Source organism: Rhineura floridana, chromosome 1 (assembly GCF_030035675.1).
Source record: "Rhineura floridana isolate rRhiFlo1 chromosome 1, rRhiFlo1.hap2, whole genome shotgun sequence".
NCBI classification, from domain to species: Eukaryota; Metazoa; Chordata; class Lepidosauria; order Squamata; family Rhineuridae; genus Rhineura; species Rhineura floridana.
This window is the reverse complement of record NC_084480.1, coordinates 215,225,611-215,240,260: the sequence shown is the minus strand read 5'-3', so window position 1 is coordinate 215,240,260 and position 14,650 is coordinate 215,225,611. Positions and strand designations below refer to the sequence as shown.

At 42.1% G+C, this 14,650-nt stretch overlaps 1 protein-coding gene across 1 annotated transcript in view; it reads left to right on the top strand.

Moving 5' to 3' along the window:
- JARID2 (jumonji and AT-rich interaction domain containing 2) overlaps positions 1-14,650 on the top strand; it is a 331,782-nt gene that overhangs the window by 127,003 nt on the left and 190,129 nt on the right. The gene's annotated exons all lie outside the window — the stretch shown is intronic.

Sequence of the window (14,650 nt, the reverse complement as noted above, 5' to 3'; positions counted from 1 at the left end):
AGTAGCAAGCTGAAAATAAATGGTTCCCCTTGTTCAGCATAAATTAACATTCTGTCAGCTCCCTCAGGCCTCCTCTTCCTCAACTGTCACCTGGTAGCAGTTATTCCATCAGGGTGCCTCTATGGGAGAGATGGAAGCATGACTCATTTCATCGGATCTTCTGAAAGACCTCTTCATGAAGCTTTCCCTGTCCCTGAACCGTTTCTGTTCCAGGTGGTTGTTATAAAACTGGTATTTAACTTTAAGAATTGGTCGCTGAGTTTGCTTTTTTCCTTTTCTGTTGTCCTTTTTTCTTTTTGTGTTGTGCCTTTTTAAGATTCTAACCCTGTTGACGTGTTTTGTTTTAACTGATTTTATGTAAGCCACTCTGAGACCATTTTGGCTGAAGAGAGGGTTACAAATGCTTGAAATAAATAGCATGTGAGTGTTAGCTGAAGGCAAATGCCACTCAGCAATGCTAATCAGACAACTGGCAAATTGCAAAGCTAAGGTCAAGAAAGTTCTCCATACCTGTCATAATTGTGCAGTAGGGAGGAGCACATGACCCACTATTACATACATGTTAGGTTTAAAAAATCAGGGCTAAGAAGAAATCCACTGCCTTGAAAAATAACTTTTAAACTTCTGATGCCCTTTTAAAGATAAAACCTGGATTTAAATAAAACTGTAGGCTAATTCTGTAACATCCTCACAGCCAAAGTTAAGTTATCCCTGATCAAAAAACAGACCATTGACATTCAAATGTGTTTAGCCTGGTTATGGAAGACAAGACTGTTGATGGCTTCTAGTCCCAATGGCTATATCCTAAGGAGCTCCAGTATACCGCTTCCTAGGGAACAACTATGGGAGAGAACTATTGCCCTCATATCTGCTTCTGGTTACCCCCAGAGGCATCTAGTTGAGTGCTGTGTGGTCTGATCCAGCAGAACTCTTCCTATCTGTCATCCAGACGAGAGGCCCTAACAGAGATTTAGATTACCGTACACATTTCTCATATTATTACAGCTGCCTTTTGTCTGCTAGGATCACACAGGATTATGTGAATCACTCCACAGAAGACTTTAGAACTGTGCTTCTCCCCCACACCCACCCCTTCATTAGTTTTAGGTTTTGAGTGTACTAGACTCACAGATTTTAGTTCCATGCTTGTTTCAGTTCCATGACATGTTGATACAAGTAAGCATGGGGTCAAATTTAAGGAAACCATGTAGCCAACTTTACAGACAGTTATCCTTTTGAAGAGCTGTCTGGTTCAAGGCCAGTTTAATGATAGCAAATCATAAAAAGAGAGTAGGGCCCTTGATGTTGCCCTTCAGTATTAGCACCTGGATAACAGACTGAGCAGGCTGAGAAGTAGGGATGTGGTTTGCTGCCTAGTTCTGATCTGCTTGAATTCCAAGAATCTGGCTTTTGTTGCTGATCTGCCTTTTGTTGTCCCCGTTTGCTTTTGCAATTGCTAATCTGCTGTTTTTTAAGCAAAAAAGAGAGTAATTTTTAATAAAAATTGTTATGAAAATGCTTATGCTATTCCATTTTTTTTCTATTTACATATCAATTAGGCAGATAAACACCCTAAATGGTAGGGAGGTTAATGAATGTAAATGGCTATTGCTGTCACCTAGACAGCAGTTAAGAATGCATCAGCTTTAGAGGAAAGCCAATTACGAAGACAATAACGTAAAATTTGGAGCCAATTCTTTTTTCTTTTTTTTTTAAAGCATGCTGATGATGGCCTGCTGCAAGAAATCAGTGCCGGTCTGAAAAGACAGTGGATTGTCGGATTATGTTGAAATCCAGTACTAAATCCAATTTAGCAGATATTCTTCCCCATCCATACTCAGAGGTCACCACAACACAGGCGTCTTCAGTATAGTGAGATGTATTTCTAGTTAAATGATTTCTAGTTAAATTTATAATTGTTTCTAAATTTGCATCAATACATGTGGCCATTCTGGACAACTGGTTAGGTTTTTGTGTCTGAAAAGGTATTTTTACACTAGCTGTTTTAGGTTAATTTCTATCAGGTATTTCGGAGCATCCAGATGATATTGCTGCCAAGCTGCTACATGCCAACATTTCTCCTGGAAAGTATTAATTTTTAAAGATCTTGTTTGTTGTGTTTTTTCCAACTTTATGTGAAATTCCAGTACCAGCCTGTCCAGTCTATAATGGCAAATAGCTATTGGCTTGCCCGGTGTGGAAGAGTAATCCTTGATGCAGCTGCTTTTCAACAGTCAACTTTTGCCTTTTTCTATTTTTTAAAAATCATTTAATTTTTTAATTCATTTATTTTTGTGCTAAATTACAAGTGCAGAAAAAATTAATAGCAACAATCCGCATGCTCTTCTGCAGTTACATATTCTGTGATATAATCCTATACCTCATAATTTTTATAGTTGGCCATCTTCTCCATTTTTAAACATTTTCATTTGATTTTTGCATTATATACAAATGTGTGAATTAAAAAAATAAAACAGTGAGAAAATATATGGTCAAACTAACTTAGGATTGTTGTGGCTCGTGAGTAATAAACCACCCACTGTTGTCTTTGCTATGGGGATGGGCATTGTAGGTTTGTAATGCAGAATATTGCACTATATTAATTTAACTACAGACCATGTGGAACCATAATGATAGACCTGCTTCAGCTGATTATGGAAGAATTGACTAAGCAGTTTTTATCAGTTCAAAATTTTGTAATGAGAATATTTGATGGCTCCTTTGCTACAAGAAAAAGAAAGGACAATAAATTAGGAATTTCTAGGATTTGCTGTGAAACATTCACAGCAAAACATTCACGCACAGTGAAATCTGGTGTTTTCTCTTTCTAGTCTCTTATAAAAGCAGCACTCCAAAGTTTTGAAGCAGTGATGTTTTGAACCCTGATCAGTTTACTGATGGTGAAAGAGTTATTTTCTATTTCTAGCAAAGTAAGCAAGGCTGGGATTTGGCACTATCAGCTACATAGTTTTGCCAAAGGTTTATGTATTGCGTTTGGCATCTCCTTCTGATGTAGTTCTGGAGGAGAAGTGAATGAGAGGAAAGGTACCATGAAGGGAAATTGAAGCCTCTGCCCCCCCCATTCACATTGTCTGTATAAAACACACAAAGAAACAAAAGAAATCAGATTCCTCAACAATGTTCAACTTCCACACTAGTTTTAATCTCTGCTTTCCTCCTGCTACCTCAAGCCCCTGCATCTGTCGTCATCTATAGCGTTACCATATCAATATTTTTTCCTTTCTACTTAAAAATACTTTTTAAGAGACCCAGAAAGTATCTCTCATTTTTATTTAATGCCTTTAGCATAAAGAACATCTAATGTTTTGTTGAGTATGATTATATGGGGGTTACATTATATGAGTATTAACTTTGATGGGTATCAGGTAATCACACAATTTTCAGAGGTTTAGAATTTTGTCATTATTCTTGGCTTAAGAAATGTGTTGAAAAGCTGTTGCCACAATGGTATTGCCAAATATAGCATATACCTAGGATTGTGCATACCATTTGTGTGGCCGTATAGCTAGCCACAAAACAGGAATGTTTTCAACATTGAATTTGTACTGTACCTACACTCAAGCAAGTAAATCAGTTTATGAATGCTGCCCAACTTTACTTTATTTTCATACTAAAAACGAAATGAAACTATCATCTTAGGAATGTTTATACCTTTCGGCAGCTGTCGCTTTTAAGGATGTTCATGTTTTAAATGCCTTTGGAGCTTGAAGGATGTAATTTTAAAGTTCATTCTTTGCATGAACTTCTTTAATGAAATGACCTGGTTCACATACAGCACTAAGCCATGCTTTGTTTGATTGCCTATGGGACAACTCATGGTTTAAACTGTGGTTTGTAAGCAAAACCATGAGTTACCTAAACCAGAACTGGAAGGTCAGCTATAATCCTCCTTCAGTGCTCAGATAGGTATTCCAGGCTAACCATTTCTAAATGTTGTTAGATCACTATTTGATCATCTGCAGTAACAGGCCTACTGGAAGGGAACTTGCTTCTACTCTCAACAGGTCCCTTTGTGCATGCCAAGTTATACAGTGAAAATATGATTGTATTGAGTTTGGAGATGGATGTGGCAATGATCAAAACCAGGGCAGACCAATAGGAGGGATGGGCAATGTACCAAAAGTTTTGCAGTGCCTTTGGCCAACCTTCCCCAAAGCTGGGGGAGACTGCACTAATGCTATTCTTAATGCCGCTTTTATAAAATGTGTATTGTAGACAAGCATGCATATGTTAATTTTTGTACGTATCTCTAAAGTGTCATAAACAGTAAGCCTTCAGGCAACTGAGCCTTGTAAGATAGGCAGGGCCAGAGCTTGGAAGATTACTTTTAAAAAGTAATAAATTACAGTTACAGTTACATGGCCCAAAAAAGTAGTAATTACCATTACAATTACAATTGCTCTGAAAGTAACTGATTACTTTAGTTTTCCTCCAAAGTAATCACTACAATTACATTTCAGTTACTTAAAAAAACCCGCCTACAAGGTGCTGGCCTTGGCTGCTGCACATCTAAGTAGCCTAAAACAACATTAAAAATAAACAAACATATACAGAGTTAGTAGAATAATTATTTTTATTCATAAGATAGCAATGGTGGTCTCTCCACTGGTAAGGGTGGTGGGGAGGGAGGCTGAGGCCACTACTCAGATCTTTGCACGTCAAACCAAGTGCAACCCCCACTCAGCCAGCCAGCATAATCTTTCTCACTTAACCACCTCCCAGACCCTGCCCTGCCAGCAACTAAGGGACACTCATTCAAGCAAAAATTTTCCCGAGATGCAAAAAAGTTAAAATACTGCAAATGCAGCACAGTAGCTGGAGAGGGTGGTGGTGGCCACTTTGTGTGCCAAGTGCGCGCGCACGCACACACACACACACACATCATCTTTCACCTCCACAGTTCTTTATCTCCATTCTGCTGCTGCCTCCTTGTCCTCCTTTATCCATGTTCTTGACCTCCAGATCCTTTCCCCCTCCACTCCATTCTTCACCACCACTATCCGTTTTTTAAAACAATTGTTTTCTCCACTCCACCCCGTCTCACTCTCCGCCTCCTCCCTTGTCGCCTCCTACCCATCCACAGAGCATGAGGAATGAGCGACACTGCACAGAAGCCCAGTTTGAGGCACATGATTTTCATCCACAAATCAGAGGAGCAGAAGACTTCCCCTACTCCCGCCCCCAAGTAATGCCCAAAAGTAATTCTGGAAATGTTACAATTACTCCACAAAAGTAATAAAATTACTCCTAGTTCTATTACAATCAAAATGTAAAGGAATTACCCACTCGCTACTCAAAAAAGTAATGAATTACAATTCTTTACTTGTAACTAGTTACTTCCAAGCTCTGGGCAGTGCAAAAGTGAAGGTGCAAGATTCTGCTTGGAAAAGGAGTGATTCAATGAGGAGAGAGAAGCGTAAAGTGGAATTAGCAAGCCCAGAAAAGCAGTGTGTCTCTTGAGGAGACATTTGAGAGTTAGTGACTTAAGAGCAGGCCTGTCAGAAAACACAAAGGCCAGAATGGAGATGGCAATAAATAGGGGCAAATGGCAGAGCCTGCACAGCACAAGAAGGGAGAGTAGAGTTTTGCTCTACCAACAATATATACCTTCTCTCATTCTGTATCTCTGTCTCTCTTTCTCTCTCTCTGCTTAAAACCTCTATTTCACGGTGGCCCTTACTCTACTCTGGGACCTTCCCAGGTTCTTTTGGTGTGTTTTTGAAATGGTAAAGGGGGAGGGAGAAAGAGAAGTCATTAAACTCAACATACAGTATGCATTACTGGAATAATAATTACTGGGAGTGTGTTCAGAAAACATAAAGCCCCTCGCTGTTGCTCCCCAGCTATCTCATGCAGTTTCTAGGATTATTATTTAAAGTGTGGTACTCTAAAACTTTTTGAAAACATTTTTTATGGGAGAGGTTTTCTCGGCTGTTGAAACGCAAACATTCATCTGTAGATGGCCATGAAAGGCACCCATGGGAAGTAACCCCTCCCAGGCAGCTGTGTGTTGACCTGAAGGCGCCCTTTTTTTCTGATGGGTGTTGGAGTGTGCTAATATGACTAGTTTTCCTACACCTATTTAAAGCATTTGGAGATCTCATACTGGGGTTGTAACGCTCAAGGATTTTACTATTGTGTTACTTTAGGAATAGGTCTAGGGAGTGTTAAGAAGTGAACTCTGCAAGGTGGTGTGGGATAGCAGCCACAGTATCCTTTTTTATTATGAAAGAAGGCCCTTTAAAGGCCACATAAGTGGAAGCAGACATAGTTTGATGCCAGCTGAACTATCAATATGTAAATAGTTCAGAATTGAGATAGCGAATGCCAAATGTGTTGGGGCATAGAATTGGCAGTAAAGACAGATGTACAAGACTGCTGCATAAATAAATTTAATAAAGTTGGGTGGCCTGATCATCGTGCAAACTTCTGCTAATATTCAAGAAGGAAGGGAAGAAGTCATAACTGTCCCAAATTATGTGGATGTTTATATAACGTTCTTTAAAATTGAGGGGCAAGAAGCTACGTATTTCAATGAAATATGGTAACTGTTCTCCTTTCAGTGAATGATAAAAGGGTATTGAAAAACATGTGTCTCAGAGGCATGGGGGGAAATCCCTACACTTCTGGAAACTTGATGTATGCAGTACGAATGTTTTTTCAGACTGAAAAAATGTGCTCTGTCCTTAGTGAGGCTTGTTTGGTCTTCAGCCTATTCAGGCAGCATTCCTCCACCTCCTTTAGGGATTTGCTGCTGTGTAAACTTTTTTCCTAATTTAAAAACCTGGCCTTCTGTCCAAAATAGAATCTGAAGCCTGCCAGGAAGAACTTACGTGCTGTAGTGTAGCTGGAGCATTCAGAAGTGCTTTGTCTTTACTGTGGTTCTCCTGCAAGCATGAAGACTCACTATTGCAATCTGGATCAAGGGGAAAAAAGACATTACCTTGCTGTTGCAATATGCTGTCTTTATTTCAGACAAGTGGAAGACATGGTAGTTTGCAAATGACAAATGTGGCAATATTGGCACTCTTGTACCATCAAGCTTTTGTCGCCTCCTGGGCTGCTTCAAATGCCTCCTTGGATTACTCGGGGAGATTGTGGGGACCAGGGGCCATCTAGATGAAATCTTAAAGAAACACATGATAATTTCCCTTGTGTTTCTCTTTTACTTCAAAATAATAGTCACAAGGAGGCCCTGGACTGGGACAGCAGCTACTGTTTTTAAAAAAGCAAACATGAAAGAGAGAACGGTTCCCTAACAGAAGATAGCTATCTACACATTGACCTGCTTGTGAACTTCCCAGGGGCATCTGACTGTCTGGCCAACAAAGGAGAAGGAGTGCTGAGCTAGTTGGCTCTTTGGTCTAATCTAGTGTGGCAGTTCGCCTCTTGTTATGTGGGCACCTATTTGAGATTTTTCCTTTTAATCAGATTTAAATACATCCGGTGTTGGTCTGGGTCGCAGCCCAAGGGTTACTATTTCATAAGGTTAATTAAAAATGTAGTGACCTAATTGGCATTGAGTCAACATGTTATACCATGTGACCTTGTTGTTACCTAGCAGGCATTTTAAACATTAAGTGATAAGTCAGTGTGGCCCACTGGATAAGTGAGGCCCACTTGAACTTTGGCATGGGAAACCAAGGTTTTAACTTCTAGTTTTAGTCATGAAGTTGAGGGGATGACTTTTAAGGTTAAGGTATCTTCCAGGAGAGGAAATTTTATTTGAATTGTACTGCTGCTCTTCCATTTTATGCTGAAGAATTCTGTTTTATTGTAATAAGATCTGTTTTTAAATATGTATTCTGTATTTTCTTATATTTGTTTAATTGTGGTGGCCTATGGTTTTGAACAATAAAGATTTCTTCACTTCTTCACTTTTACTGCTCAGTTTCCAAACTGAAAATAAAATTATTGGAAGAGCACCATCTCTCAGAGGTATTGTGAGATTTAACACTCAAGTTAAAGACAGTAACAATCTCTCTCCCTTCCTCCCCCCCTTGTTCAGTGCTATATACATATAATACATCTCCATCTTGCTTTATTGTAGGATGGCCTATTGTCAAAAGATAAAAGTAGATTATTTGTCTTGCCCCAATGTGATATTTTCCCAAGATTTAAGCCTCCTGTTTATTGGGCAAGTTATCAGAATACATACACTATAAAGTATATTATTTTTATATACAGTAGGGCCCCGCTCATACAGCGGGTTACATTCTGGACCCCCGCTGTAAAGCAGATCCCATTGACGTACATTGACCAAAATGGCACCCGGCAGAAAAAAAACGCCGTAAAAGCGGAACAAGCGCTGTAAAGTGGAGCCTTTCTACAGTTCACAACTGTTGTATTAGCGGAATGCTGTAAAGCGAAGCGCTGTAAAGAGGGACGCTACTGTATACTATTCCCCTAATTTGTACAGCTCATCATTTTATGAACACTAATATCAGAACTGTAGGCAAGTGTGTTGCTAGTAGCTGGTTCAAACAGTTTGAAGTTGCTTCTTGTACTGAGTGCCTCTTAGATTTGGAATAAGAGACAAGTTTTGTTGGCGCTCCTGAACACTCAAAATCAGTACATTTTAGTCTAATATTAGACTAGTTTCTAATTAGTCTAATTTTGTGTGAAGTTAAGAAGCTTGTTAGTTTGTGGGAAAGCTTATACATAGTCTTATCACAATATCGTATTGCCATTTTAAAAACGCCTACTGTCAACATGAAGTTGAGTGAATTTCCATGCATCATGTTACATTTGCTCTCTCATGTACAAAGCAGATAAATTATGGCATATTTCCAGATGGCAGGCCTCTTAAAAGGTAGCATACACCTTTATCTCCATTCTTTTCTTTTCACACATTATGATGCAAATCTAATGACGTTCAACTGAAGTGTAAATATTCTTTTACTGTACAGAATGTGGAGAATTATTCACAGCAATCCTGTGAATATGCATTTTTTCTACAGTGTTTCCAGTTTAAATTTTTCTGGAAAACCTATATCGCTGCCCCAAACAATTTGGTGTCATTGGTACACTTGGCGACCTCTTTGCTCACCCCTAACTCCTGTCTCAGTACAGATCCCTGAGGGATTCTACCTCTTGTATACTTACATTGTGAAGACTGCCCATTTATTACTACTCTCTACTTCCTATTCTTAAACCAGTTACTGGCCCATGAGAGGATGTGTCCTCTGTATCCATGACTGCTAACTTATACTTGCCAGTCCACAAATACAATTCCACTAAAAATAAATGAGACAATAGCCACCATCTTCCTACCTGATTGTGTGTGTTCAAAAGACTGTTCAAAATATGTTTTATGGTTTACTTATCCTTATTAAATGATCTTGTTTGCATTGTTGTCATTGAGCAACGGTTTTATGTTTTGGTGAGATAGAGTGTTCTGAGAATTGAATTGTGATCTATTTTACTGGAGTTTAATTTTAAATAAGCAATGGCTCCGACTGCTTAGAAGTTAAATGTTTGATTTTAAAATATGGATGATTTGACCACACAGCGTTAAAACACTTTGAAGAAAATGTTTGCACTATAAACTTCCAGGTATTTAACTAGTAGTTGGATAAGTTGTGTATTGTGTAAACACTGGCTGATTTTACTGTACACAATGTAATCTGGTATGCTTCCTATCAGAGAACAAATGTTGCATGCATATTAGAACCTTAACAAAAAATATTTTCTCTTTTTTCCTGGCCGACCTCTTTCCCCAAATCATCCCCCTTGCCCAGCTGAATAGTGTTCCATTTATGCTGACCATTGCTGTGCTGAATCCACAGACCTGTGTCCCCCTATTCTTGAAAACATGACGTACGACAAAGATAGTAGAGAGTCCTCATTTGGTGCCGTGATGTTACAACTGCAGGGTGTTCCTATTGAATGCCTGCCGTAATAGCACCATTCTTTCCTTCCATCAGGTTGTTTGCAGTACTTTGTCATCTTGACATCTTGGCAAAATATAGTCTGTACTTTGGCATGTTGACAAAAAATAGGTTGAAATACAACTGAAAGAGGCGGTAATCCGACCGCTCCTGAAAAAGCCCACTCTGGACCCAACGGTTGTGACAGCTACAGACCGGTTGCAAATACCCCCTTCTTGGGAAGGTGGTTGAGAGGGTTTGTGGCGCAGCAGTTGCAAGTACTCTTGGATGAAACAGATTATCTTGACCCATCCCAGTCTGGGTTCAGGCCTGGTTATGGGACTGAATCGGCTTTTGTTGCCCTGATGGATGACTTTTATCGGGAGAAGGACAGGGAGAGTGCGACCCTGTTACTCTTACTTGATCTCTCAGTGGCTTTTGATACCATTGACCATGGTATCCTTCTGGGCTGACTTGGTGGGATGAGTATCGGAGGCACTGTTTTACAGTGGTTCCAGTCCTATCTCCAAGGTCATTTTCAGAGACTAGCATTGAGTGATTGTCTTTCGTCCCCCTGGCAGTTGTACTGTGGGGTGCAGGGTACCATCTTGTTCCCCATGCTGTTTAACATCTATAGGAAGCCCTTGGAAGTGGTCATCAGGAGATTTGGGGTGAGGTGTCAGTAGTATGCTGACGATACCCAGCTCTATTTCTCTATAACATCTGAATCGGGAGAGGCCGTGCAAGCCCTGGACCGCTGCCTGGACTGGGTGGTGGGCTGGCTGAGGGCCAATAAACTGACTTTGAATCCTAGGAAGACGGAGGTTCTGTGGGTTGGTGGTTCCTGAGTTTGGATAATTGGTCAGTTGCCTGCTTTGGATAGGGTCGTACTCCCTCTGAAACAGTAGGTCCATAGTCTGGGCGTGCTTCTGGATCCATCTGTGTCACTAGAGGCCCAGGTGACCTCAGTGGCTAGGAGTGCCTTTTACCAGCTTCAACTGGTAAGACAGCTGCAGCCGTTTCTGGACCAGGATAGCCTAACCCCTGTTGTCCATGTAATCTCCAGGCCAGATCACTGTAATGCTCTCTATGTGGGGCTACCCTTGAGGTTGGTCTGGAAGCTGCAGCTGGTGCAAAATGCAGTGGCAAGTCTGCTCACTGGGGCAGGGTATCGCCAACATGTCACCCCACTGCACTGGCTGCCCATTTGCTACCAGGCCAAGTTCAAGGTTCTAGTTTTGGTGTACAAAGCTCTATACTGCTTGGGACCAGGATACCTGAAAAACCATCTTATCCCTTATATACCCAGTCGATCACTGCGCTCTGCAGATGAGGGCCTCCTGTAAATACCATTTCATCAGGAGATCCGTTCTGCACAACACAGGAAATGGACCTTTAGTGTGGCGGCACCTACCCTGTGGAATTCCCTCCCCTTAAATATTAGACAGGCGTCATCTGTTATCTTTTCAGAGCCTATTGAAGACCTTCCTTTATCAACAAGCCTTTTAAGTTTAGACCTTATCCCAGCCTGCATCTGTGTTGGAATTGCTTTTTAATATGTTATTAAACCTTCTTCTTCTTTTAAAATGTTTTGAAAGCTTTTTAAAAAAAATGTTTTTAATGTTTTGTTTTAATGTATTTTAACATCTGTTTTTATGATGTTTTAAAGTGTTTTTAGTGCTTTTGTTTGACTTCCTGGGCTCATAAATATATATAAATCTTCAAGGTCCTCAAAGCACTGGTGACATAATGTTGTTCTTAGAGATTTTTATGATCAAGTAGTATATAAATTCTGTTAAATAAAAATAAATAATAGTATTCTACATGCCTTACACTTTCATAGTTCAACCATCTTGCAGGTTTTGTTTTCTAAGGTGTAGCCAAATCTTATTCAAACATTAGTGACTCTGCAAAATTTAAGATAGGATGGCAGCCAAAGAACTCCATTTAGATCTGCAACATTTTTGCTATCCAAAGTAGGCTTGCAAAACTGTGATTTGAGCTCACTATGGTCAGTGACAACATCAGTGCAGAGACGACGTTAAGTTAGCTCATTGGTAGAGCACATGGTTTGCATGCATATGGTTCCAGGTTCAGTCCCTGGCATCTCCAGGTGGGACTGGGAAAGACCCCTGCTTAAAACCCTGGAGAGCCACTTCCAGTCAGTATAGATAGTCCTGAGCTAGATGGTCTGACTCAGTATAAAGCAGCATCATATGTTGCTAGGGGAGAATGCCTCTGAGATGTAAGGTTGAGATGAAGATGTAAACCAGCAATATGCTTCTGATTTAACTGAGTATTGCTATCAAAGGGGAACCAGGGAAGGGAAACTTGAAAACAGTAAAAGTAACCTGCACAAAAGCAAAGCATGATGTGCATTATAAAATCTAGGGCAATAAACCTAGATAGCATATCCATCCATAAATACAGTCATGTTGGAAATACCACAATAATGAAATCCCCCATTAATAGCAAATTGAGTTCAAATGCAGGGGGAAAAGGCTATTTGATGGGAGGGCAGTACAAATGTTTATTGCAGTTGTGGGGTGAAATAAAACACAGAGAGGTCAGCTTGGGTTGAACAAGGGCCACTTTATTTAAATTATAGTAAACAAAACCCAATTTAAAGTGACCTGCAGAGGGTAACCTAGGTGCGGGAACTGTCTATAAGCAAGTAGCTTGCCATACAGCTCTCGGGCGACCAGCCCCTGCTGGGGCAAGGGCAAGCCCATCTGCTTATCCTTTACCCCAGCCACACCCTGCAGGTGAGTAGGGGGGCATTCCCACATCATCCCCACCCAGGGCCGTATAACCCCTGGGTAGATGAGGATAAGTTGGCCCCAGAAGCAGCCCATATCCTGCCCTCGAGCCGTAAAGCCCTGAGAGACAGGCCTCTGGAACCGCCAATCACCTCCAAAGGTGCCTAAGGGGGCCACCTAGCTGTCCTTACCTATTTCCCTTCCCGCACCTTCCCGCCACAAAAGGGGGACAAATCTCTATTTAGTCCCCCTTTACCCCACTGCCGAGAAACATCTCTTGCAGACACCCCTGCAGGTTGCCCAAAATAAGTCGTTACCTGCATGAGACAGGTGAACGCCATCAGCCCTGTACAGTTCACCCTTCCAGTGCTGAATGCGGGGATGCGGAATGCCCAAACCCCCCTGCCCAAGAAGAGCCCACCGAATTTGCCGGTTGACCTTCTTCCATGCATGATCAATTCCAGCTGGATCCCATATGCCGCGCCATGTCTGACCACATCAGACGCACCAAAGGCCAACGCTACCTTATCACTTGCATGTCCTTACATGCCTGTACGCTGAGGGCCTTGCCCTGCTTCATGCCGCGGTCATTACCACCGAGGTGGATGACCATTGCCTGCTGAAATATCTGCACCACACCTTGCTGGAACAGAGCGGGTAGGAGCCACGCCCCATGCATTCCTTGCTGGTCCAGCCACTGCACAACAGCCCCTCTACTGAGGCCCAACTGCGAGCCCATGCTCAAATTCGCTGCCCTCCAGGGTGCCCGGAAGACCATGCTGTGGCCGCATATTAGGATGTGCATCTGCTCTATCCCTGTCCAGCAACCTGTCAAAACAATGAAGATTGTGAGGCCGCTACATTCCCTTGCCCTCTAAAAGTGGGAAATATAGCCCTTGTACGCATCAGAGGACCAAAGTCCCACGCCCTGTACCAGTGCCTGTGGGAAACTAAAACCTGCTGCCCTAAAAGCAGCCCCAATTCGAGATGAATAGGTTCCAACTGTAAGGTGTCGTACCCCAGCCCCTACAATGCTCGTTTGTGAGGCTGCCGCATCCCCCTGCCCTCTAAAAGGGGGGAATATAGCTATTATATGCATCAGAGGCCCAAAGTCCCACGTCCTGTACCAGTGCCGGGAGGAAACCAAAAACCTGCTGCCATAGAAGCAGCTCCCATTTTAATTGAATAGGTTCCAGACTGGAAGGGGTCATACCCCAGCCCCTGCAATGCTTGTTTTGTTAACGCCAAAACTGGTATTGTTGACCCAGACAGGCATATATGGCCTATAGCTAGGGGGTCCAGATTAGCCTGGGTGAATAAATATCCTTCGGCAGAGGTTGGGCGCTGAGGCAAGGTCAACCGTACGTGCCTTCCCTTACACCTCTGGTCCGTTCTAGACCTTCCACGTTGAGCAAGCATAACCCCCCCTCCCTGGAAACATCAAAACTTGAGGGCATGTCGAGAGAGGTCTCACGTAGAGCCAGCCATCACCTCTTTTCTCCTGAAAGCCTCAAAACAGTGTATGAGACACTGCCTGGAATAGCTTGGGTCTTCACTGAAGGAACAGACCGTTTCCCACTGGTCCACTACACCCATAAAATGTCCAGCGAGAAGGGTCGATGGGGATAGGGAAAAAACCGCCAGCCTGGCTAAGAAAGCTTACCTCTAAGTGTTCCCACTGCCATGCCCCTTCTCCTGCCGTGCCATCTGTCAGGAATATCAGCAGGTGAGTCACCGGAAAGGCCACTCTGGCATATAGCCCTTGCCGGCCCAGAATTCCTGAATACCTGTTTCTGGAAGCTGGCGAGCATGCTGGGGGCAATGTAACCCATTGAATCCAAAGGAATTCCAGCGCTCAGCTCACGGGATTAGCCCCCCTTCACACTGCCCCTGCTGCCCTATTCTGCATTCTGATAGCTGGTGATCATGCTAGGGCAATAGATAGGCTTATGGCCTTCTCTGACTCCCTGCATAAACTTCTCCCAGAACAACGGGACAGGC